The sequence below is a fragment of the Hypomesus nipponensis genome, chromosome 21 (assembly GCF_054491055.1).
Source record: "Hypomesus nipponensis isolate SF chromosome 21, ASM5449105v1, whole genome shotgun sequence".
NCBI classification, from domain to species: Eukaryota; Metazoa; Chordata; class Actinopteri; order Osmeriformes; family Osmeridae; genus Hypomesus; species Hypomesus nipponensis.
In genome coordinates, this window is record NC_140381.1 from 4,415,001 (window position 1) to 4,439,106 (window position 24,106).

Genomic DNA, 24,106 nt, shown 5'->3' on the forward strand with positions numbered 1-24,106 from the left:
TGTAAAGCGTTGCAAACAGTATGAAGCGATCTAGACGATCGAGCAAAAGCGCAGCGGTCTGATCGTTTGACTTTATAAGGTTTTTTTGTTGTTGTTTCTTGCAACACTCATGCATACATTCTGAAATTGATCTGATTCTCAGTTTTACTTTATATGAGGTCACAAGAGGGACAGGTAGGTGGTTTGTCCATTGGGGTGGCTTAAGATCGTCGCCATGTTGAGCGTTGTGTTGGTTAATATCTGGACGGTGTAGGGATTGAGATGTGTGACAATGAGGACATTCACAGTAAGATTAACACTGTCTTGTGGGATTGAATGCACCAGTTTAGTATGGAAACTAGAGAATTGTGTGTGTGTGTGTGTGTGTGTGTCTCTTCGGAGCGGAGCGCGAACGTGAAAGGTTGAAGCACTCCTTTTATGGGTTTGCAGGCAGCTCATTCTATTTTAGCACATCAACCATTTATGTATACCAGACACACACCTGACAGTTTTATTGCCTATTTTTTGTCAGTCCCTGAACAGAACACAGTGGATCTATGACCGGAAGATTGTTACGTTTTAAGTGCTGGCTGCTTTAATAAAAATGTTCACCTGCTTTTGAAACTTAAAAGGAATTTATATTTACCAACAACATAAAACATGTGTTGTAATGACACAATTATCACTTAGTAGTTTCATGTAGTTGCGAGTTAAGTTTTAATGTTTTTTGATAATATTGTGATAGGTAGGTGACCTTGTACACTAAACTGTCTGTTTGAGATTTGCCAGAGATCTTCCCCCAATCACTTAGGTTTGTTTGAAATTAACCGATCAGAACTTTCGTTAAACCCAGTAATAAAATGCATGTAAAACACCCTCTACCAGGAGAGGCACCTGGAAACAGTTTACAAATGAGAAAAATACACTTTTCTTTCTTCAAATTGTAAAATCAAAACAAAAAAAGTTTTGTGTTGGTCCGATTACAGATTACCATCAACACCTTAAAACCAAATATGTCTTATCTACAAGACAGGATTTGTGTACAACTCATAGCTGTGATCAATTCTCAGCCGAATCAGAAGAGACATCACGTTATTTATTTTGACCGCGTGTGAACAAGAGTCCTTGGCATTGTGCCACCGTTCTCTCTCCTCGAGTCCCAGTTCTGACGTGAGGCAGCCCTGTTTCTGGCCACCTGTCAAGCCCTATTGAGTGATACTGTTACAGGATGCAGGTTGTGTTCTTAAAGTCATGTGAAAACCATCTCCTTGGCAACAAGCATTTTTTACCAGGCGCTCTCAGAAGCTTTGTGCCGAGTGCAGAAACATGCCCAAGCACTGTTGTTTTATCTGGTGCGCTTCCTTGTTTGTGATTGATGGGTGTTTGAACAGGGTGGCTGCCAAAGGTATTAGTGGAGTATTGTCAAGATGTTTGAGGGCCCCCTGTGTTTTTGAGCATTGGGTGTGTTTCTCTCTCTCTCTCTTTCTCTCTCTTTCTCCCAGCTGCTTTCTCTATATCACCCTGGCAGCTTGTCACTGGAGGGAAGTTGCCTTTGACCCCTCTCTCCAGGCAGCCTTGATGACCGGCCCATACGCACCACATTATGGTTGTCCTCTCTCTCTCTCTCTCTCTCTCTCTCTCTCTCTCTCTCTCTCTCTCTCTCTCTCTCTCTCTCTCTCTCTCTCTCTCTCTCTCTCTCTCTCTCTCTCTCTCTCTCTCATCCCTTTTTTACTTTTTTCGCCTTGCTGGCTGGACTCTTTCTTACCGTATTCGCTTTTCCTCCCTCCCTCTTTCTATATCCCTCTCCCTGTACAGTACCCCTTTCTGTTTAGTCCTGTCTCGCTCTCCTTTCTTTCTTTCTTTCTTTCTTTTTTTTCTTTCTTTCTTTCCATACCTCTCTTTCTTATCTCTTGCCCTTCCTGCTCTCCACCATGTTGGACACTTCAGTACGTGAACAAGTGAAAAAAATAAAAGTATATCCTTCGTTCACTGCAGTTGTTGTTCCTCTTCTTCTTTGGTTTGTTGTCATTTGGCTTGTTGTTGTTGCCATCAAGTCCTCAGACTTGAAAGATTGTTGAAGCGTTCAGCAACCGTAGTAAGCCTTCCGAATGTATTTGTCCCTATGTGACTCCGAAAGCTCAGTGGAAATTTGAAACATTAGTAGTCTCTTAAGATTAAAGTAGAAAACAGTAGTGCACAGTAGATTTCGGTTGATTAAAGTAGAGTAGTTTAAAGTAGAGGAGAGTATTGATTCATTGATCCCCAAGAGGAAATTATACTGTTTAAACAGCAGCGACCATCAATACTTAAGCGTAATACCATGGTTAAATAGTCATATTCTGTGGTTCGTGACCGTGGACTCGACCTTGGCGTGGACTAGCGTGCCGGTTTAGAGGGACAGCAGATCACGGTGCCCCTAAAGACATGTGGAACACGTGGAACACGTGGAGAATGCTTTTGTTCCTTGAGCTGTGGCCTTCCTGCCAAGTTGCAGGGAGCACAAGGTCATCAAGTCGTACGATCGGTTGGCGTGTGCGTTGTTCTGAAGCTCTGAGTTCAGGTTTGATGGAGCTTTCCTTAGAAGCTTCGACCTTGAATGATTCAACGTTGTAACGTTAAAAGATAACCACGTGTTGTGGATAAACACACTGTGTAGTATGTCATCTTGGAGGACGTTGTGTTGAGTTTGGACCTCGTTCTGGTTGAGATTGACAGATGTTCAGATCCTCCAGAAGCTTGGTTGCTGCTGCTGGTAGATAGGAGAGGTGTGAATAGGGGGAACCTCACCGACTCTGACAAGACAGCAAAGGTTAATCCCAGCTGTCTGAAGAGTTCTCCCAGACCTCCCTTCCCTGTCAAACCTCCCTTCCCTGTCAACCCCTCCTCCTCCTCCTCCCAGACCTCCCTTCCCTGTCAACCCCTCCTCCTCCTCCTCCCAGACCTCCCTTCCCTGTCAACCCCTCCTCCTCCTCCTCCCAGACCTCCCTTCCCTGTCAACCCCTCCTCCTTCTCCTCCTCCCAGACCTCCCTTCCCATAGTTAACCCCCCTCTACCTCTTCCTCATCACCCACCCAGCAGATCTCATGTACTGTCTAGCATGTCGATTGATTAGCGAGCTAACTTTACAGCTATGACCACAGTGAGGGAAGAGTGCTCTTTACAAGAGCTCAGCCAAGTAAAATACATTCCCTCTCTTTTATTTGTTTATTCAGGGAAGGAACACAGGTGCCTCTTTAATCCCGGCCTGCCTTCAAAGTAAATAGTTGTCTCACACTCTGACAGTGCAAGAGGTTGCACCACGCATAAAAACAATACTCGCGTTCCTGACGCCTCTTATAAAATGGATTTAGAAATACCATTAGAAGAACATTAGCCTAACGCGCTAACTGCCCCCTGGGCCAGGTCTTATCTGCTCCCTGGTTGCCTGGAGACAGTGGCCAGGGTAGGACCAAGACACCAAGCAGCTGTAGTGATTGGCTGTGCACACATAGGACTATTTGTAGGTCTGTGGCTTTATTTCATACTCTGCTTACAGAAATCGTATATTTGTTGCGAGACCTGCTGTTGCCGTTCCAAAGACACACACACACACACACAGACACACACACACACACACAGACACACACACACATACACAGACACACACACACGTAGCGACCACAAAGCTTGGATGCTGAGCATGTGTTCATTGCTGTGTTGACACGTGGCAGCAACTGTGGCTAATCTTGACGTTAAATGGTTGACAGGTCGGTGGCACAGCATGAGGCCTGAGAGGTCGTCGCTCACAAACACAGAGACCCACTCTCTCTCTGTCTCTCTCTCTCTCTCTCTCTCTCTCTCTCTCTCTCTCCCTCTCTCTGTCTCTCTCTCTCTCTTTCTCTCTCTCTCTCTTTCTGTCTTTCTCTCTCTTTCTCTTTCTCTTTCTCTTTCTCTCTCTCTCTCTCTCTCTCTCTCTCTCTCTCTTTCTCTCTCTTTCTCTTTCTGTCTCTCTCTTTCTTTCTCTTTCTCTCTCTCTTTCTTTCTGTCTTTCTCTCTCTCTCTCTCTCTCTCTCTCTCTCTCTCTCTCTCTCTCTCTCTCTCTCTCTCTCTCTTTCTCTCTCTCTCTTTCTCTCTCTCTCTCTCTCTCTCTCTCTCTCTCTCTCTCTCTCTCTCTCTCTCTCTCTCTCTCTCTCTCTCAAATGTTCTCTCTCTCAGTCAACTACAAATCAGCCTCAGATCTGTGCTAGTTTTCTCTTGATGTGTTTTATGTGTGGATAGGATTTGTTTATGTAACCTTGAAATTTGAATAAAATGCTCCATGTTAGGGAGAAACCGTCAAATACATCATCCTGGTCATATATGTGTTACAGTAATGAAGTACTAAACAAATATGAAATTGCTGTCTGTTGTTGGTGCGGTTCAGACTTTCGGATTACTGTGTCGTGTTCAGCCGTGTGCAGTTTTGTAGCTGCCAAGTAACAAAGTTGAACAAAATCTTGCTATCTACAAAGTGTATCCACGTTGGAATGTAATAAGCTTCCCTGGTCTCTATTTCACGTGTCTCAGCTCCACCATAAACACTTTACTCAAGTTCCCATCAAACCCCTGCAGTCTGTAGTCCACACTGAGAGAACGCGGTCACAGAGTTTGAAATACAACCTTTAACTGCTCTATCCCTACTGTGTGGATGATGAGATCTGGACAAGCCCAGCCGCCCTGCCAGGTAAGGCCGCATCAAGGGGGATTTGATCAGGAAACTGGAGCTTCCCCCAGATTCAGAGAATGTCGTGTTCGATATGAAAGGAGAGTATTTTAGCTGTGGAGGTTGTGCCCGGTGACGCCAGGTGGGTGCCGGGCCAGCGTGGGGAGAGCGGACACAGCAGTAACAAGCACCTGGAAGATGAGAAGTTAGATGAAGCTTTTTATGAAAGCATGTACACCGCATATAGACTTTATTTGATTATAAAAATAAGGAGAGTTAAGAGGGGTTACATTTCAACGGTCACGTGAGTCTTTATTGGAAAGATCATCCCATTTGTTTGTGTGTGTGTGTGTGTGTGGGGACGGGGGGGGAAGTGGTATTCTACAGTGAATGAGTTCAGGTTTTAGAGTGTTTGAGGGTACTCTCCAACACAACCCTCCCTCCCTCTCCCACACACATTGGCTGTCATGGGAGCCATAGCCACCCATGACAGCCAAGTGTTATTTGCCGGTGACAGACTGGCTTTCACCTGATTTGTCTGAGCGAGGCTGCACCGTCACACCTATTGGGAGAGAGAGGTCGTCTACGACTCAATAAGAGTAAGACACGTGACAGAGACGTGGACTTGTGTTGGGCTGGGCGGAGGCTGAGAACGTCACCGCTCCGCTGGTCTCACATCCCCAGCCCCCCCTGCCTGGTCGCCTGTCCCTGAGAAACACAAACTCTGCAAAGCTCTCCAACTATAAATGTTGCTGTCCTCTTCCTGCCCCCCTCTCCCTCATCCCCAGGTACAACAGGGGTACAGTCGCTTCTCAGAGGGGGATGAGCCCTTGTGTTTCATGTTGGTGGGTCATGGCACTCTCTCTCCCCCCCCCCTCCCCCCTCCCCCCCACAAGCACTGCCAGTGAACAGCTGAGGGCCAGAGGGTTGGTTTTCAGCACGTGTGCTCACCCTAATGGCATCCACCTTTTGATCCACACGGCTGAACATAACACAGGAAATCAAATTGAAACTCCTTCCTGGCACACACACACGCATACACACGCATACACACGCTTGTAGATACACTCACACAAATACACGTGCAAATATACTTCCACACACACACATAAACATACAGAAACACTCATGCACACACACACAAACTCACACAAACACACACACGCACACTCTCACATCACAGAGTTAAATAACGCCGCACTCCACAGCCCCACCCAATCGTTTATTCAACCAGGAACTGAAGGTTTTGTGGTGTTGTTGTCGATGCAGTGACTGTGACGTGTTTGTTTGCAAATCCCGTTTTCCTGGCTGGTGTTTGTGCTTATGCAGCAGCGGGCGTGCTGCAGGGGTTCTGGCTGTCACTTCCTCCGCTCGCGTCCCGATGGTAGCGTTCTTATCTATTTCTGATGGAATGTCATTAGCGACCCATTCTAATGCTCACGCTATCGTGCTAGGTTACAATTCTCGGTGGTTTTACCTCCGCTAAATGAAGCCCGCAGATTTGGCGGGGGTTGGGGAAGGTGGTGTGTGTGATTGGGTGTCACTTTTTGTGTTCTCCTGGTGTGTGTGTGTGTGTGTGTGTGTGCGTGTGAGAGAGTGAGAGAGAGAGAGAATGAGAGAATGAGAGAGAGAGAGAGAGAGAGAGAGAGAGAGAGAGAGAGAGAGAGAGAGAGAGAGAGAGAGAGAGAGAGAGAGAGAGAGAGAGAGAGAGAGAGAGAGAGAGAGAGAGAGAGAGAGAGAGAGAGAGAGAGAGAGAGAGAGAGAGAGAGAGAGAGAGAGAGAGAGAGAGCAGAATATAGCCACTGGACATCTGGCGCACTCTATTACTTATAATGAATGTGTGTTATTGTGTTGTGCTAATCTGTCAGCTAATACTGCCTTTCTATTTTGAAAAAGCTGAGAGGCGCACTCAAGAAAAGAAAGGGGGAGGGTGTAGAGGGGTGGGAGGAGGGAGGGGGGAGGAGGGAGGGGAGGGAGTGTGACAAGGAAGTGAATAGAAATCGGACCCAGAATATTTCACTTCCTGCCTTATCGCATCCGCCAACCAGCCGGCCAACAAGTTTGTTGTCGGTGGATTACACAAAAGCGAAAGGAGATGCACATTTTCTGGGGGGGAGCGATTACGGAATTAAGGCTCTGGCGGCCAGGGTGGGTATTCTACAGCGAGCAGTCTCATCCGTTCCTCTTCCAGTCAGAAGGCAGCGCTGGGGGAGGGGGGTGGAGGTGGTACAGTCCGGCTATCTTTAGCCGCCCTGCCGGCCACGCCACGCTCCCCTCGGCTTCTTGGCCTGGTCGGGGCACGGCCCCAAGGAGGCGACGGCATCACGCCGCCCCACTGAGTCCGACTGATGTGGCAGGATCACAATACCGTGGTTCTAATCAGGAATAATCACCATACGCAACTCTCCCACTGGGCCGGGATGTGAGTCATGCCCTCCAGACATCAGACGGCAGCCTCTTGAACAAACGGCACCTTATAAAACCTTATAAAACATGTCTCTAATTGCATTATAGTCATTTGTCACCTTCCTGGATTTCTCCTTTGAATTCTGGAAGCCAAACTTGGTTTGAGGTCCGTCTGTTTGGAGGGTTTCCGATGATGTCGAGGGCGCTCATAAATATCTATAACTATAACTAACTAAAGGGAGTCAGATGGCTGAGCGGTTAGGGAACCGGGCTAGTAATCATGTCAAACCATGTCGACCATGTCAAAATGACGTTGTGTCCCTGAGCAAGGCACTTCACCCTACTCGCCTCGGGGGGGAATGTCCCTGTACTTACTCTAAGTCGCTCTGGATAAGAGCATCTGCTAAATAACTAAATGTAAAATGTAAATGTTAACTAGTGTGAGGGCCTGAGGTTTTGGATCTTTTTCCCGGCACGGTGTGAGTTATGACAAGTGGTCAAAGTCTCTCCTGCTCGGAAGGTTCTGGTATGTCCGAATGCTGGTTGGAGGGTCGTCAGATCTCTAAATGTTTCCTACAAAATGACCACATGTGATCAGAGAGGTTTACACAGCCCAGTCCACCATGACCGTATAGACTCCAGGGAAAGTCGGTTGTCAGAGAAACACAGACTTTTCCTCTTTGAACTTGGTATTTGAGGTCTATTTCAACAGCTCCACTTGATGTCTTTTTTTTCTCAACGGTTTCAGTAACCTGTTGTAAATCTGGTTTTAGTCAAGGCTATCGTCATGCCTAGCAAAGGGAAACATGAATGTTGTATTGAATGAACTTTACCCAAACACACAACTGGTGTGTCCACTGGGTTACCCTATGTAAAAAAACAAAGTAAAAAATCTAGAGAGGTAGTGTTTCTACTACGTTGCTTAAGAGGGAACTTCCTACAAAACTGTGACACAAAAAGAAAGCACACACAGTATATGAGATCAGACAGTCTTAAATAGAAAAATGACCAATTTAATGTATTTATTTAATAGACACTTTAATCAAAGTCCCATACAGCAAAATGGGAATTTTAACCTGATTTGTTCATTCTCAATTGGCAACAAAGTGTTCTAGCCCCTGAGCTATACACATCACTGTGACTCACATCTTGCTGTTACATGATCATTGGAACAAGCTCTTCGAGGTTTCAAGTTTCCCTTCTATTCGTCACGTAACTGATTAGCAAATGACTCGTAAATGTCAATAACATCTACGGGGATTTTGAGGCAGGGAGTCACGACAGCTCGCTGGTCAGGTGGCACTGACGAGACCCTGGTGGCAGGCGAACGTGGAGTGGGCTCAGGTGGGGGGGGGGGTCGAGTCCAGATCGTCTTGAACATGTGAAAAAAGGAGGGGAGGACAGGGAGGGAGACCGCGTGGGCGAGGGTGAAGCGAAGACGTTTCAGTATGGAGAGCATTCCCCCGTGACCAGCTCTTGAAAACCAGTGAAACCAGAGAGGTGTATCTGAGACCAGTAGCTGGCTGTCAGCAGAGTCTTCAAGTCTGCCCGGCTGGATTCGTGAGGAGAGGAGAGAGGGGGGGGGGGGGGATCGCTGTCCAAACCCGGTTCCTCTGAAGTTCAGAGCATGTTGTCGCCCCAGCTGACAGAAACCTGATTTGCTTCAAATTTCTAAATTCCAATGGAATTTAGTCAGTTGGTCTGACTAAATTGCTAAAGTCCATAGTTGGCATAGTTGATGAACATGATAAACGCTCACAGGTGATCCTGACCTGGATTCACAACTGACTGGGTTGGCAGATGCTGTGAGGACAATGTCATAGCCACCACTTCCCAAACTAATCAACACATGTCCGATTACAAACCTCCATATTTGACCTCCATCCATCATCAAAGTGGGTGATACTTTTAACACATGTACGTACTGTAGTGTGGCCAAATGCAGTGACCAATCCTGATGCTGTTGCTATGGGAAACCTTCTGTGATGTAGTGTGTGTTTGTTGCCCATCCTGGAGGAGTGACTTTGCACCTGTACTCCTTGCTTGGAAGTCTCTAGGTGGGTTAAACTACAAAGTTACACCTTGAGAGAGAGAGAGAGAGAGAGAGAGAGAGAGAGAGAGAGAGACAGTATGTCATCTGGGAGGGTCTCATACAAGATGACTGAATACCAGGTGGGCACCAGGCACGCTCACAGTCCCCCGTGTGCTCTGCCTACGTTTGTCAGCAGGTGTGCTGGAGGGAGGGAGAGATGGGATGTGGTAGATGGATAGGAGAGGCGGGGGCTAGTACCGTATAGAATTTTACCACTCACCATTTGTAATTTTAGATACAGGTCGCATCAACGTTAATGGATAGCAATGTCTGATATTCACCACAGAGCCCCCTCTGGGATTGGGTCTCAGTCAGCTGACATGCCTCGTCCAATAGGCCGGCAGGGTGACGTAGGGCGGGAGGACATTTTGTTGACTTGTTGACAGTTGAAAACAGGTGACCTTTAGTCCCGTGCCAACATTCTCTTGTGTGGCCTTCTACTACTGTGCAGCACAACAGATGAATACGATTAATTTTCTGTAATCCTGCTGTGTCAGCGCTGATATGGGCTTTAACTGAATGGTTGATGTATCTATTGGATACCTATCTGAAGAAACCCTTTACGCATTAACACAATTTGATTACGGAACTCGTTGATCAGGAAGGCCAGACTTTTTTTTTACAGTAGATAAACTTTGCCAGGCTTTGATTTATGGATGCTACTGTAAGCAAGTGTTCAATCTAGAGTACAGTGCAGTTGTTTCAAAGCCAGATGCCTTCAACTGGCTTTGGCAATACTCCCAACATTAGATGAACAGATGTGTAATTCGATGTTCCTCTCTTTCCCCACGCAAAAAACAAAGAGAGACTATGGTTGGGTTGTTATTGACAGCTAGTTCATGATATTCACCAGCCAGGGTAAAAGTACAGTAAGACTTTATAGCAGTATGGCTTTACACCCAACTGGAGCCAGACAAACACCTCCAATATCTTGCAACCAGATCGAGAAATACTGTGAGCATTTGCTTTGGCCTGCCCTACACTTTATTTTTCCTTTTTTCCCCCCAAACTTGTAATAATTCCATTAGCTTCATGGAGACAGACACAATCCCTCACCACTGGACAATCAGGAGGGATTTGAAATACTACTTGAGGCAGGTCTTGGTTGCATCAGCCTAGCAGGGTGGCAACAGAAAACATTTCTGTCCAGCCAAGCCTCTAGGGCCCGCCTCTACACCAGTGAGAACCATTCGATCTGTCGCTGGGTTTCTCTTCAGATTATCTTTCTTGTAATCAAAGGCTTGTGGGTCCTGCCAAGCTCTCTGCACCACATTAGCAAAGGAATTAATGGCCCATTTCCTTTCGATTTGTTGACGCAGTAACCCAAAACTGAAGCCATCTTCTTATGCATTAGTGTAGCGTAAAAAAAAAAAAAAAAAAAAAAAAAAGAGTTTTCTTTAAAAGTCCAATACTCTGGATGGGAGTCTTGTGGAAAAAGCACCGACGGTGAAATGTCTATTTTAGGGCCAAATGTGGGAGGCACAGTTGCTCTTCATGTTCCCAATGCTCGGCCCTTTTGAACAGCACCTGAATCAGTATTCAATGTCAACACATGAGCAGCGTTAGTCATCGCCAGAGCACATTTAGATCTTCCTCCACATCAAACCGTCCTTGCGATTTGTTCACGCACTTTATTCCATTCGTCATTATCACCTTCCCTCGGCGGGGTGATATCTGAAATCCAACAGACACTGTCCTCCCCCCCCCTTCCCTGACGTGGGCTTGAAGACAACACTTATTGTTTTCTTCCCCTGCTGCAGCATTCCGTTCTGAACAACGCCAAGAGTCCAAAACTCTTTTTTTCCCACGTCACTTTCATACTCGCAGCTTTTGTATACACGCGCAGCCTTTGTGGATGTGTTGGACCACCAAACTGTTTGACACAACAGCAGAAGAAGAAGTCAAAGTGCTGGTGGTGGTTGTGGGGGGTGGGGGGAGTCAGGTTATAGGTTGTGTGTTCCAGTGAGTCACCAGCTCCCCTCACCCCCACCCTCCACACCTACACCTTTGCTCGAATGCTCAAGCACAGAGATGGGGCTGTAAACTGGGTCAAAACTGTGACTCAGTCCCCAGTGGTTCCAAGTGGGCGCAGGAGACAGGCTGCATTCCCTCCCAGAGCCCAACTCTAGGCGAGGATTGTTATGTTTTCGTTGACGGTTATGAAACAGTGTTTACTGGCTGCATCTGAGCGGTCTCTTAGTAATCATCTATTTTTTGTTTGGGTTGGTGTGAAACTTGCCGACGCCTATTGAAAGTGTCGAGTGCCGTCTGCCTCCTAATCCTCGGTCATTCACAGTCCCTCTCATTGCGCTTGACACAGCCATGTTTCTGATTGTGCTGCATCGCCTCAATGAACGGACTACCTGTGCTTCCGCTGGTGGTGCAAGGGTGGTGTGTGGTGTGGCGCTTATAGAAATGTCCCTTGCACCAACCAACCCACCCAAACCCCCCCCCCCCCTCACAAACCCCTGACTGGGCTAATCTTGTCTCTGGTGTTCTTATGCCTGTGAAAAAAGGTGGCGTCAGACCTCTATTCCGGGGCTCTGCTATCACTTCCTGCTCCGCCGTTATCGCAGAGCAGTGTCAGCGACGGACCAGAGACAGAGAGACAGAGAGAGAGAGAGAGAGAGAGAGAGAGAGAGAGAGAGAGAGAGAGAGAGAGAGACAGAGAGAGAGAGCGAGCAAGCGAGAGACGGACGACGGACAAGAGACAGAGAGACAGAGAAAACGAGACAAAGAGACAAAGAGAGAGAGAGATAATGGTTCTCGTAATCGTTATGGTGTATCTGCAGTCGGCCTGTCTGCCAAAGCATATTTTAAATCAGGCATCTTAATGGGCCACCAAAATGGCCCCGAGGGTATATACTAGGGGTCCTGGACAGTCTCTGCTTGTCATTACAAGGTCGGGACCCCAACTTAAGGGTCTCACGTCGATTAGCCTGGACATAATCAATTGTTCCAGAGGGATAGAGGATTCTGCTACTGATTACAACTTGATGATAGCCAGCCTTATGTCATTGAATGTAATTGGACCCTTGTCGTGGATTTGTTCTAGCCTGCCCGAGGCCCATGCCAAGTTGTTGCCCTCGTAAAGCAACACGTGAGTGCGTGTGTGGGTTTGAGGGGGAAAGATACGCAGAGAAGATGTTCGAGTGTTTGCTTTTACGGTGGCATGTGTAGATGTCTGTTTAACATGGGTGCTTTCGTGCGTGTACAGATAGTGTGTACTGTGTGTGCGCGTCTGTGAACGCACCCGGGATCAGTTTATAGACCGAAACATAATAAGGATGAAAGATAGAGCATGTGCTCTCTTTGTCTCAATGATATGATATACTTAGACATGCATTGCTCGTTGAAAAGGACATCCATCAGGAGTAACCCCTTCAATACCCTGACTAACATCACGCACAGCCTGTCAACACACATGGTTAGCGGGTGGGTGAGGGATGAGGGTCGGCAAGGTAGGGGAGTCAGGGGGGTGAGGGCTGGCTTGGTGGAAAGGGTCCACATGCAGCACACCTGCGAGATTTCTGACTTATGATGAGAGACGGAACACTGATAGACAGGAAGTGGGAAGACTGACGGACATCAAGTGATAGCCAGGAAGTGGGAAGTCTTATGGACAGGAAGTAGGAGGACTGATAGACAGGAAGTTGGAACAGGTTCTACACGGGGGCCTACAGTGGCCAGGGCCCCTGTAAAAATGTCCCTGGCTCCCCCTGAGGCCCCCCTGAGCTGACTGAAAAAAGCAAAAAAAGTAAAAAAGAAATAATGTTTTTCTTCTTCTAGTAGTCATCATTAAATGAGGAAGGGACATTGCAGCCTTTTCCCCCAGTAAATAAAAACGTGAGAGATATCAAGGTATTGAGAGAGCTAAGGAGCTGGAAGAGGGAGAGCCAGAGCCTTTTGTATGATTTTAATGTAAAGCAAAATTAAAGTATTTAATGTTTAAATATCATTTGTTTGTTTTTAATGTGTTCCCCTGATTAAACACCGGCCCCCCCTTGGCCCCCCCTGTACCATGTGTGTAGAACCGCCACTGAGTGGAAAGACTGATAGACAGGAAGTAGGAGGACTGATAGACAGGAAGTAGGAGGACTGATAGACAGGAAGTAGGAGGACTAATAGACAGGAAGTAGGAGGATTGATAGACAGGAAGTGGGAAGACTGAACCATAGACAGTGGTGTACTATTGCCCTGTGTGGAACAAGTCAGCATGTCTCCATCTGGCCCTCTCCGACTTCCTACACCCCCCGGTGAGCGTAGTGAATGACGAATCATTACCCATCATCCTCTTTGGCTTTGTCAAGCGGATCCTTGAACAGGCCTCATCCCCCTGGCGATCCCAGGCCGTATCCCCCAGTGAGCCACACGATTGGCCATAGAGAAATCATTCTGTCCACTGGCTTTGACCAGGAATTCTCAGTTGTGGGCCGTCAAAGCTGTCCCGTCGGATTATTTCATCTTCTCTGGCTGTTTCTCCTGCACTAGCAGCTGTTGGGGAATTGCTCTGTGCAGTCAAGTGCTCATTGTTTAGACTAATTTTCGCTAATGGCTATTTGAGAGAGAGAGAGACACAGAGAGAGACAGAGAGAGATAGACAGAGAGAGAAACAGAGAGAGAGAGAGAGAGCGAGCAAGCAAGAAAGAGAGAGAGAGAGAGAGAGAGAGAGAGAGAGAGAGAGAGAGCGAGCAAGCAAGAAAGAGAGAGAGAGAGAGAGAGAGAGAGAGAGAGAGCGAGCAAGCAAGAAAGAGAGAGAGAGAGAGAGAGAGAGAGAGACAGAGAGAGACAGAGAGAGACAGAGAGAAATAGACAGAGAGAGAAACAGAGAGAGAGAGAGAGAGCGAGCAAGCGAGAAAGAGAGAGAGAGAGAGAGAGAGAGAGAGAGAGAGAGAGAGAGAGAGAGAGAGCGAGAGAGATAAAGAGATAAAGAGATAAAGAGAGAGAGATAAACCTAGAGATATAAAGAGAGAGAACGATGAAGAGAGAGAGAAAGTGAGATACATACAGACAGAGAGAGAAGAGCCAGATGGAAAGTATTGTCCTCGTCACTGTCACATTCACAATGTTGTCAAAAGACAACATCAAGTTGTGTGTGTGTGGTGTGTTCGTGCGTGTGTGTGGCGATAAATGGGCGTGGGGGGTCACGTAAATTGAGAGGTACACTTATTTTCAGTTCTTGGGTTTTTTAAATATCTCTCCCACGCATATGTCTCTCTCTCTATCCACTCTCTCTCACTCTCTCTCTCTCTCTCTCTCTCTCTCTCTCTCTCTCTCTCTCTCTCTCTCTCTCTCTCTCTCTCTCTCTCTCTCTCTCTCTCTCCGCAAATTCTTTCAGCTGCATCCATCTCCAAGCTGCAGTCATCTTACAGTGTCTGAACAATCCAAGATTTCAGGGGTGTTTCACACATTAAAAACCCCTGCCAAAGCCCCCCGCCCTGCCCCCCCCCTCCGGGGCAGTGTAAGAGAGAATACCCACTGTACCTCACAGCGGGCTGGTGTCGAAATCCATCTAGATTCAGTTCCCTGTCAGGAAGTGCTGTATTGTACATTCCTTTGGGTCGGCCCACCCTGAGCAAGACAACTGACAGAAATGAATCAAGAAGCGTGTCATTCTGCACATAGTCAACTGAATGGGCTCTGTCAGGAACCTTGCATGCCAGCTGTGAAGACATTCTCCCAATGCACCATGGGATATTCATGGGAGCTGTGTCTCATGTACTCTGTGGTCACGTTTGTTCGTTCGGCGGGCGAGTTCATCCCGAGCGACGCGCGAAAACCATCTGACATCCGATCCATCCTACCTGTCTCTTCCTTTCCTTTCCTTCGACACCTTCTTCCAGCTTTCCTGTGTTCCTTTCCGACCCTGCCTCCCCGCCCCCCACATGCGCTGTCCTGTCTCCTGTCCCACCTTCTCCTCTTTCCCCCCTGCTCAATCTGACACTGGCAGGCTTCTTGACTCAGGGAAACCCATGGATCCTGACTCCTGGCTTTTTTATGGAACGTTTGCGTCTGTACCCGTCAGAGAGAGAGGGGGGGGGGGTTGGTGAGAGTGAGAGGGAAGATAGAGGGAGTAGAGAGGATGGGAGAGAGAGAAATGGCGGGAGGAAGAGAGAGAGAGATGGTGGGAGGACGGGAGAGAGAGAGGTTGGAGGAAGCGTGTGGTTTGGAGGGAGCATAGTTTTCCATGTGTGGCCAGAAGAGGCCGAGAGCAGGTTGAGCATTGCTGGACCCTGATTGGTCGTCTGGCCGCGCGTGGGCGGGGTGAGGCCGGGTGTGATTGGCATTTACAGGCTTGATGGTGCTGACAGATGGTAAAATGCTACCCTCGCTTTGGACGGAGGTAGGGGGATGGGGGCGCTTCGGAAGGAGGGAGAGACCAGGAAAACGAGCGAAAGGAGGAAGAAATTGACGGGGGTAGACAGGCTGAGTGGATAGAAGAGAGAGGGAAAGATAGGGATGGGATGCAGCGGAGAAAGGAGGGGGAGAAGGCAAGAGGGGGAAAGGAGGGCAGTAGGCAGAGAGATGACTCTGTCACGCTGTACACCAAAAAAGCTCCTATGTTGCTGTCCACCGTGAGGGAAGACTGGTGTACTCATGGCTGTCCCCAGATCATTCACACAAGCCTGGAGAGAATCTGCCTCGGTTGGGAGTTGTAAGACCATGAAATCTCCGGAAGGGGAAATGTGAGAAATGAAATGTTTGGATTGTGGAGATGAAACAAAATGTATTCCACACATAGGGTGAGGAACAGGGGATGGAGGGAGGGGGGTGAGTGAGTGAGTGGTGGGGGGGGGGCAGAGACTAATAATATCTTTTGCATGGCAGTAGGAAATGTGCCTTGTCAGATTCAGCTGTTGTAGCCGACATAATTCTCCACTATATTACCCAACCTCCAGCCTTGTGACGGACAAATGCGCTCGCAAATGCAAGCAGGGTGCGTCACTTGCTTCACTCGGCTCAATTAAATCAATAGCGCTACACCAGACTGTCGCACTCAGGAAACTACTCTCTCCTCTCTGTATGAGAAATCTCCAACTAATTTGACCCAAATTTTTTTCTCATACCATGCTGTGTTCAGAATTCTGAGCCAACTGTTTTACCTCACCCCAACCTGGGAATATACCGTATATCTCAAATAACTTAGAAATAAGTGATGTACCAAAGAGCAACATCGAATCTCAAACAACTGGAGATATTTTTTTGATACAAAATGGCAGCGCTGCAGTCGTCCCTTCTGCTAAAGTGTACCATGGGCCGAACGCCAGCCATACTACTCACACCTATGATGTTATCAGATCTACAGACCTGCATGCTGAGGGCACAGACGTCTTATGTTATCAGATCTACAGACCTGCATGCTGAGGGCACAGACGTCTTATGTTATCAGATCTACAGACCTGCATGCTGAGGGCACAGACGTCTTATGTTATCAGATCTACAGACCTGCATGCTGAGGGCACAGACGTCTTATGTTATCAGATCTACAGACCTGCATGCTGAGGGCACAGACGTCTTATGTTATCAGATCTACAGACCTGCATGCTGAGGGCACAGACGTCTTATGTTATCAGATCTACAGACCTGCATGCTGAGGGCACAGACGTCTTATGTTATCAGATCTACAGACCTGCATGCTGAGGGCACAGACGTCTTATGTTATCAGATCTACAGACCTGCATGCTGAGGGCACAGACGTCTTATGTTATCAGATCTACAGACCTGCATGCTGAGGGCACAGACGTCTTATGTTATCAGATCTACAGACCTGCATGCTGAGGGCACAGACGTCTTATGTTATCAGATCTACAGACCTGCATGCTGAGGGCACAGACGTCTTATGTTATCAGATCTACAGACCTGCATGCCGAGGGCACAGACGTCTTATGTTATCAGATCTACAGACCTGCATGCTGAGGGCACAGACGTCTTGTTTTCACCCGGGAGCGGGATGATGCAACATCAGATGGGGCATGCTGGGAGTTTAGCCTTTCACTGAGGCTGATGTAGGCGTCCTCTCTCACTCTCGTCACTCCCTCTCTCTTACACAGCCCGAGGTGTGTGTGTGAGCCCGCATACGCGTGTGTGCAAAGCGTGGGTATATGTGTGTGTGAGAGAGCGTGTCTGTGTACAATGTGTGTGCGTGTGTGTACTTGAATCCAAGCGAGCTGTCTTATTAAGCGTAGGTCATCTGGTCATCTGGTCCTCTCGCCACCTTGTTTGACTCTGTCAGGGGTCACAGGTAGCAGCTTGTTTTAGACCTTTTCAGCATGCACACGTCAAACTTCATGGTGGAACACTTCATACTGTAGACTGGGTCAGGTGGCTGTGTGATGATTAAATGGTAGATTACATAGGAGGAGGAACAGCTTTTTACAAACTGGGAGCTTCGACATTCTAGCGCATGAAGAAGGTTGAGAAGTTTATTCTCCAAGCTTTGTTTCTGAAAGAAGTTTACAAAGACCACTACATTTTCACTCACATCCATGGGTTATTTACAGTGGCACTTGACTTGGTAAATCAGACACACACACAAAACGGTAGTCAAATAATACCTTCCATCTCCACCATGATGAGTTAAGCAGGAGTCTCTCTATGGCTGTCAATGGGCCTCCTGGGGTACAACCCCCTAATTGCCTCATTTCCTGTAGGGAACATATTTTTTGGAATGCTCTTAAGGTTCCACGGTTGTGAAGCAGCTGTTAGGAACCACAAGGTTCCATTTGACCTACGTATATTTCTCTCTGACCCCGATATCCAATGTTACACCTTCCTGGTGGCTGAAACAAGATCGCAAGCCTACCGTGTGTGTGTGTGTGTGTGTGTGTGTGTGTGTGTGAAAAAGTCTGAGAAAAAATGTGTTTATGTGTGAGTGTTCGTGCATGTATGTGCATCTGGTTGTGTCACGTGTGTGTGTGTGTGTGTTTCTTTGCACTGTAAGTGACTCCATCTGTATATCATCGGTTTATTTGACAGCAAAAGACACTGCAAAGGACAGACGAGTGAGTCCTTTATCGCCCCCCCCCAACATCAATAACATTTAGTTTGTCGTAATGTTACTTAATAAAAACCTACATTTAAACTCACATCAATCTGGACCTTTAAAAACGTCCAGGGGGAATGCTCCTATCTCTATACCTGCCACAGGACGTGAATCACTGTCGGACATCAGGGCAGCCGTAGCTCCAGACCCCGGGGATCCAGGAGGGGCCCTGACCATGTGTCTATGCCCAGGATACCTCACCCTCTCCTGGGAGAACCATAAATCAGCACCCCCTCCAGCTGTGCCAAATGTGAAACCAGGCTAGCTGCTGACCTAGGACCCTCTGTGGCCATACTTCACCTCAAGACCTCACCCCCCCTTCCCCCTTTTCCCACCAGCCCCTCACCCCTAACCCCCTTCCCAACAGCCCGCACCCTCGACACCACGTGATGATGACTAAGCAAAGCAGCGGTATGTTGGATTTTTATATGGGTGTTTAATGGGGGACGAGGAATGTGATTGATTGGTTTCCCTGCGTCGGTGAGAGTCAAAGGGGAGGACGGACAGGAGGGGGTGAATACAGGAGAAGTGTGTGCGCTGGGGTCACAGGATCCTGTGGGTGGCGTTCGCCTGTGTTTGTGTGTGTGTGTGTGGGGGGGGGAGGGGGGGCAGCCTTGCACTCACAACAAACTTACTTAATTGTTAAATGATCATGCATCCATTGCTACTTTAGAGACAAGAGCTGCCTTACACAGCTCATGTCGACAGCAGAATGACATTTTACAGGGAGAGACTTCAGGCGTTAATGATTAAGTATCTGGTGCCCTCATATGGCGGATTTATGAATCCTATTTTTTTCCCCTGGGGCTACTTAGGAGAACACACAGCGCCATCTAGTGTCATACAAGATGACAGGATCCTTCCAAATACGTGTCATGTTGCACTCTTGCTGAAAGAGTTTTGAGATTTGTTCGTTTTTTCCTGTGCGGTGCACAGAAGGAAGATAATGTATGTTAAATCAAACTAGGACAGCTGTCAATTAATAATTTGAATCCCACATAATTTGAGATGGAAATGCACTCATTTATTTTACTGCAGTATTTGTTAGTCTAGGCCTATTAAAAATAAAACGAATATTTAACTTAACCCTATACATACCATTTCAATTTTCACTGATGTTTAGTAGCCGTTTGTAAACCCATGTGTTGCCCTAAGGTCAGCTCACATTGAATGTATTTGTGGCCAATTTGGACGGACGTTAATTTTAACGGCACCCGGTCGCTTTTTTGCAGTCGTTCTGCCCTCGGTGTCGGTCCTTCGTTTACTGGATGCCAGCAGATGCATTGACTGTAAATCTGTCGTATTGGCACCTCGCAAGGAATCGGATGCCTGGGTACTGAGGTAAAGAACCACTTGTTTACTGCAGTTGGGAACCTGGGCAAAGGAGTGAAGAACGTCATCGGCGCCACCGAACGTAGCTCAACAAACTGAATTTGTGCGATTTATAACTGTTACGGCCACATGTGGTATGAACACGTAAGGTATGAACGCAAAAGTCTTGGAAATTGTAGCTAGGCCTATTTATAACCATTTACAAATTTAAATTCATCGTTGCACATATAATAACAAAGATTTAACCAAAGGACTAGAACGCTCAGAATCTAGCATTAAAAGCATGACTTGAAACAATTACAACTAGCCTTCTTGAAAGTAAGTTACTTCGAGTAGGCCTAAACATTTAGGTTAGGCTATATATACCGGTAACTACATATCTCAGACATTTGCAATATCCTATTTCAAGTTTAACATCTGGGATGCTTTAAATGATGTATCTTATAATTTCTGTAAGATAAGCCTATGACTTGTTTCCACTATGTAGCGGCTGTCAGAGGACAGTTGTTTTAGCTATATAGGCTACAGTTGTTTTAGCTATATAGGCTACATTGTAGCCTATATAGCGTAGCCTATATAGCTAAAACAACTGTCCTCTGACACCATGCAATTCCACCCTTGAGTTTTTAAAAGCATTGATGTTAGAAAGACACAGATAAAGAAGTGTATTAAACTCTTTATCAGGGGCGTAGCCAGGACATTATTTTTTGGGGGGCCAGCTCTGGCCAGTCTTTCATTTGGGGTGGCACTTTATTGTCAAAAACTACTATTTTAAAACTCACACACTGCATCTCTCAGAGCAGCAGTTTTCTGCCGTGTGAACGGACTGAAATGCGTTTGTCTCACGGTCAATGCGTGAGGCTTGAGAACCCTGAAGGCTTCAAGCGTTAATTATTTACTTCTTCTCCAGGGTGTAAAGTAATAATTACTGTTACATGTAAGACCGATATATAAATGTATTGACCCCAACCTGTTGTTTTTTACTCTTTTGAGGTGGTCCAAGTCCCTCCCAATCCCCCCATAATTCAAACCCTGCTTCCTAGGCGCCTTCCTTTGGAGTTTTACACATTGAATTGCCATTTGAAAAATTCATTTCTATTTGAATGAGAAAGATTCAAAAAAACCTTTTCAATATGATATGCAATCTAATAAGCGTTCCTTAAAAATGTTGTTCAAAATAATTCAAACTGAATTGCGGATTACATTGCCACTTTGCACATTGAATTGCCATTTGAAAAATGCATTCCCATTTGAATAAAGAGTTTAATAAACTTTCATAAAGTTGAAGCTGTCGCTCTGTAGGCTACTATCGCTAGGGTGCACATAGTGACCCACGCAGACCAGCTCCGTGAAAGCTTTTCGTTGGGGTTGTTCATAACACCTCTGTAACATGGTCATAATACCACCAAGCCCCACACATGCTAGGCCTAACCACTTGTGACATTTCATCACTCGAATGTCCCCGACTCCCATCTCGTGGTAAATACCTCAGGTGGGGGCAGGAGGGTGGGGGTGGGTGCAGGCAGGGGCATCCTCGCATTGGAGGGGTAATGGAGGAGGTAATGTTAGCATTAGCACCCATGCTAGCAGAAAGAGCGTGGTAGCTAGCCATCCCTCCACATACAAACATCCCTAGCTATTGGCCAGAGGTCAGATAGCATGCCACAGCACGACGTGTAGCAGTGGGTGAGGCAGTTTAAAGCTCTGTCGCACAGAAGACTGTATTCAGGTCAGTGGTGTGACTTTTCTGGAGACTTAGGTGTTTGCGTGATACTGGACATAGTCGTGTACTATTACAGTAAAGGAGTGTATGTGTGTGTGTCTTCGGTGTGTGTGTGTGTGTGAGTGTAGGGGCAATCAAAGCGGTGGTTGTGTTGTGTAGCGTTGAAGAGCCACTTAAATACTTGATTTATAGCCCTTGTGTACTTTGATTTGGGCACTTGTTTGGAGGTTTGGCCCTTTGGGTTTTGTTGTCTAGCGACAGGTTTCTGAAGAGTTTTTCCACTGCCTACATTCTTTAACACCTTGCTCTAATTGGTTGTTTCGTACCCTGAAGCCTTTCAAACCAATTGGACCCTGTGTTTTATCTGAAAGTAGTGTTTCTTTGATCTTTTTTGAAAGTGAGGAGCCGTTGGGGCGTGTGTGTTTGCTGTTTTATGTCGGAACAGTAGTATGGAAAGGGTCAGGGGAAAGTGTTATAGTTAAAACACAGGTTGAGTCACTTTGATTTCATATAAACATAGTTGGACTAGCTAGAGATGACATCAGGTTTAAAATTTAATTAATCCAGTATTTTCTATTTAGGGGAAAGTGTTTTCAGGTTGAGTCACTTTGATTTCATATAAACATAGTTGGACTAGCTAGAGATGACATCAGGTTTAAAATTTAATTAATCCAGTATTTTCTATTTAGGGGAAAGTGTTTTCAAATGAGTTAAAAGTTGGCATTTATGTTGGATATTATTCTTGTTTAAATATTATTTTGATACTCTTTGCTGCATATGGCAACTGGCATTAATATATTTATAAAGTAAAGGCAAAATTTGGCATACATTTAATTAGCTATAAATAGTCAAATAAATGTATTTAGTGTGTTCTGAATAAAATAAAAGAATTCTAAACGTTATTAAATGGCATCTTTGGCTAGTTTGACTAATATTATTAGTTAGTAATTCGTTGTGGACAAACGTAGCTGGACATATGTGATCAAAATGTACAGGTGAAACTATGAAATTGACAAGTTATCATGGACTTCATACGTATCTTCCCCATTCATTTTGTTAGTAGGCCTATACGATCACTTCACACTTTATTCGAATGGGAGCTGACTTTCATTAATAATTGATAGTGGTTAGAATATTCCGGATCTAGATTTAGTTTCAGTAATTTTCTAATCATCTTTAGTGAAATTTCTCTCGATTCTTAAGGTTATGTTTTGACTTCATAGAAATAATTTAGGGCCGCATTTGGTTTTCAAGGGGCGTTCAGAGATTTCGCTGTGCAGAAAACCATGCATTACCTTTATACATAACCTTGATATATTGAGATAATGATAAATTGAGTGAATCATCAATTTTGCTCAACCAACATGTCACACAGTAACACTGTAAGTCACAAAGTCACAACAACGCATAGAGACACATAACACGGCATAACCGCCCTAACGTCATTCGTCAACGAGTCAACGCTTATTCAGACACATTCATAAGACACAGAGGGTTATAATGGTTTCCTGTGATCATTTGTCAGGCAGGAAGAACGGCCGTGTGGAGGCAAGTTGCTGAGATCCGTGATCCAGACAAATTGATTTTTCACGCTCCGAGAGGGGCTGTGAACCACAGTGATCAGCTGCAAACGGTGTCTGGTGGTGCTACGTCGCAGAGCCGGGAGGAAAAGGCATAGTTGAAATGAAACGGATAGTTGAGAATGAGATAGTAGGAATACATTTTACATCAGGAATATAATAACCTTTTCTATATTTTGGGTGGATCTAGGATAAGCAATATAACTTTTGAAACGTAGGTTCACTGATAGTGATTTTGTTGTTGTATTATAATTATGCCATTCGTTTGCGCGAACTTTGTAGCACTTTGAGATAAAAAAAAGAAAAGAAAAGTGAGTTAGAAATAAAATGTATTATTATAGTCACATTAACGTAATTGTTTTTAGTAGCAATATTTGAACTCCAAGTTCTTTGAATATTGACGCAAGCATACAGTGTTTTTAATCTTCACATCTTAACTTTTCATAAAGTAAAATGTTTTCTATTTTGTATTTGAAATAAAGCAAATTTTTCAACACGCTAATTTTAACTGGAAAACTATCATCAAACTGTTAAAAAGTGGCATATTTTGCATAAACTATTTTGTGTATCTTGTCACATACATTTAGATTTATTTAGTTAATTTAGCATATAGAATTTACTAAGAAATATGTTGTTATTCTGTCTGTAATCACTGACCACCTCTAGTAAAGTTTCAAGGAAGATCTCAGTGTTGGACGATACTGTGTACTCTTGAAAAGCATAACCACGGCATCACAAAGTGTCTCTGCTTTTTAGAGTGTAAAATACATTTAGCCATTTAGCAGGCGTTCTTATCAATAGCGACTTACAGTACAGGGACATTCCCCCGAGGCTAGTAGGGTGAAGTGCCTTTCCCAAGGACACAACATCATTTGGCACGGCCGGGAATCAAACTGGCGACCTTCAGATTACTAGTCTGATTCCCTAACCGCTCAGCCACCTGACTTCCTGAATAGACAGGGTCTGGCATGTGGGTGTACAACACGGTACAATAAACCCAACAGACAACAGATTCACGGTAGACTACGCTGGGTGGGTTTAAGATGGCGCTTTGCTCTATATGTTGCAGGTAATGAGTTTGGACATTAAGTCTCTATGTGTCCCTCAGTCAGTGGTCAGTATGTTGTGCTTTGTCACCTATTTACACCAGGTTTACAGTGCTGTATGTTAATCTCAGGACTCTGTAGGCTAAGCAATACATCGAACCACCACATTTCGACAGATCCGGAATCCTATCGTCCCATAGGCAGGTTTAACATTGTTTGTGTGT

The 24,106-nt window shown here is 45.8% G+C and overlaps 1 protein-coding gene and 1 long non-coding RNA gene across 2 annotated transcripts in view; both read left to right on the forward strand.

Moving 5' to 3' along the window:
• rbm20 (RNA binding motif protein 20) overlaps nucleotides 1-24,106 on the forward strand; it is a 47,669-nt gene that overhangs the window by 1,926 nt on the left and 21,637 nt on the right.
• LOC146237546 (uncharacterized) lies at nucleotides 21,210-23,330 on the forward strand. The gene is made up of 2 exons (XR_014740512.1): nucleotides 21,210-21,262; nucleotides 22,782-23,330. It is a non-coding gene; the product is annotated as an uncharacterized LOC146237546 (long non-coding RNA).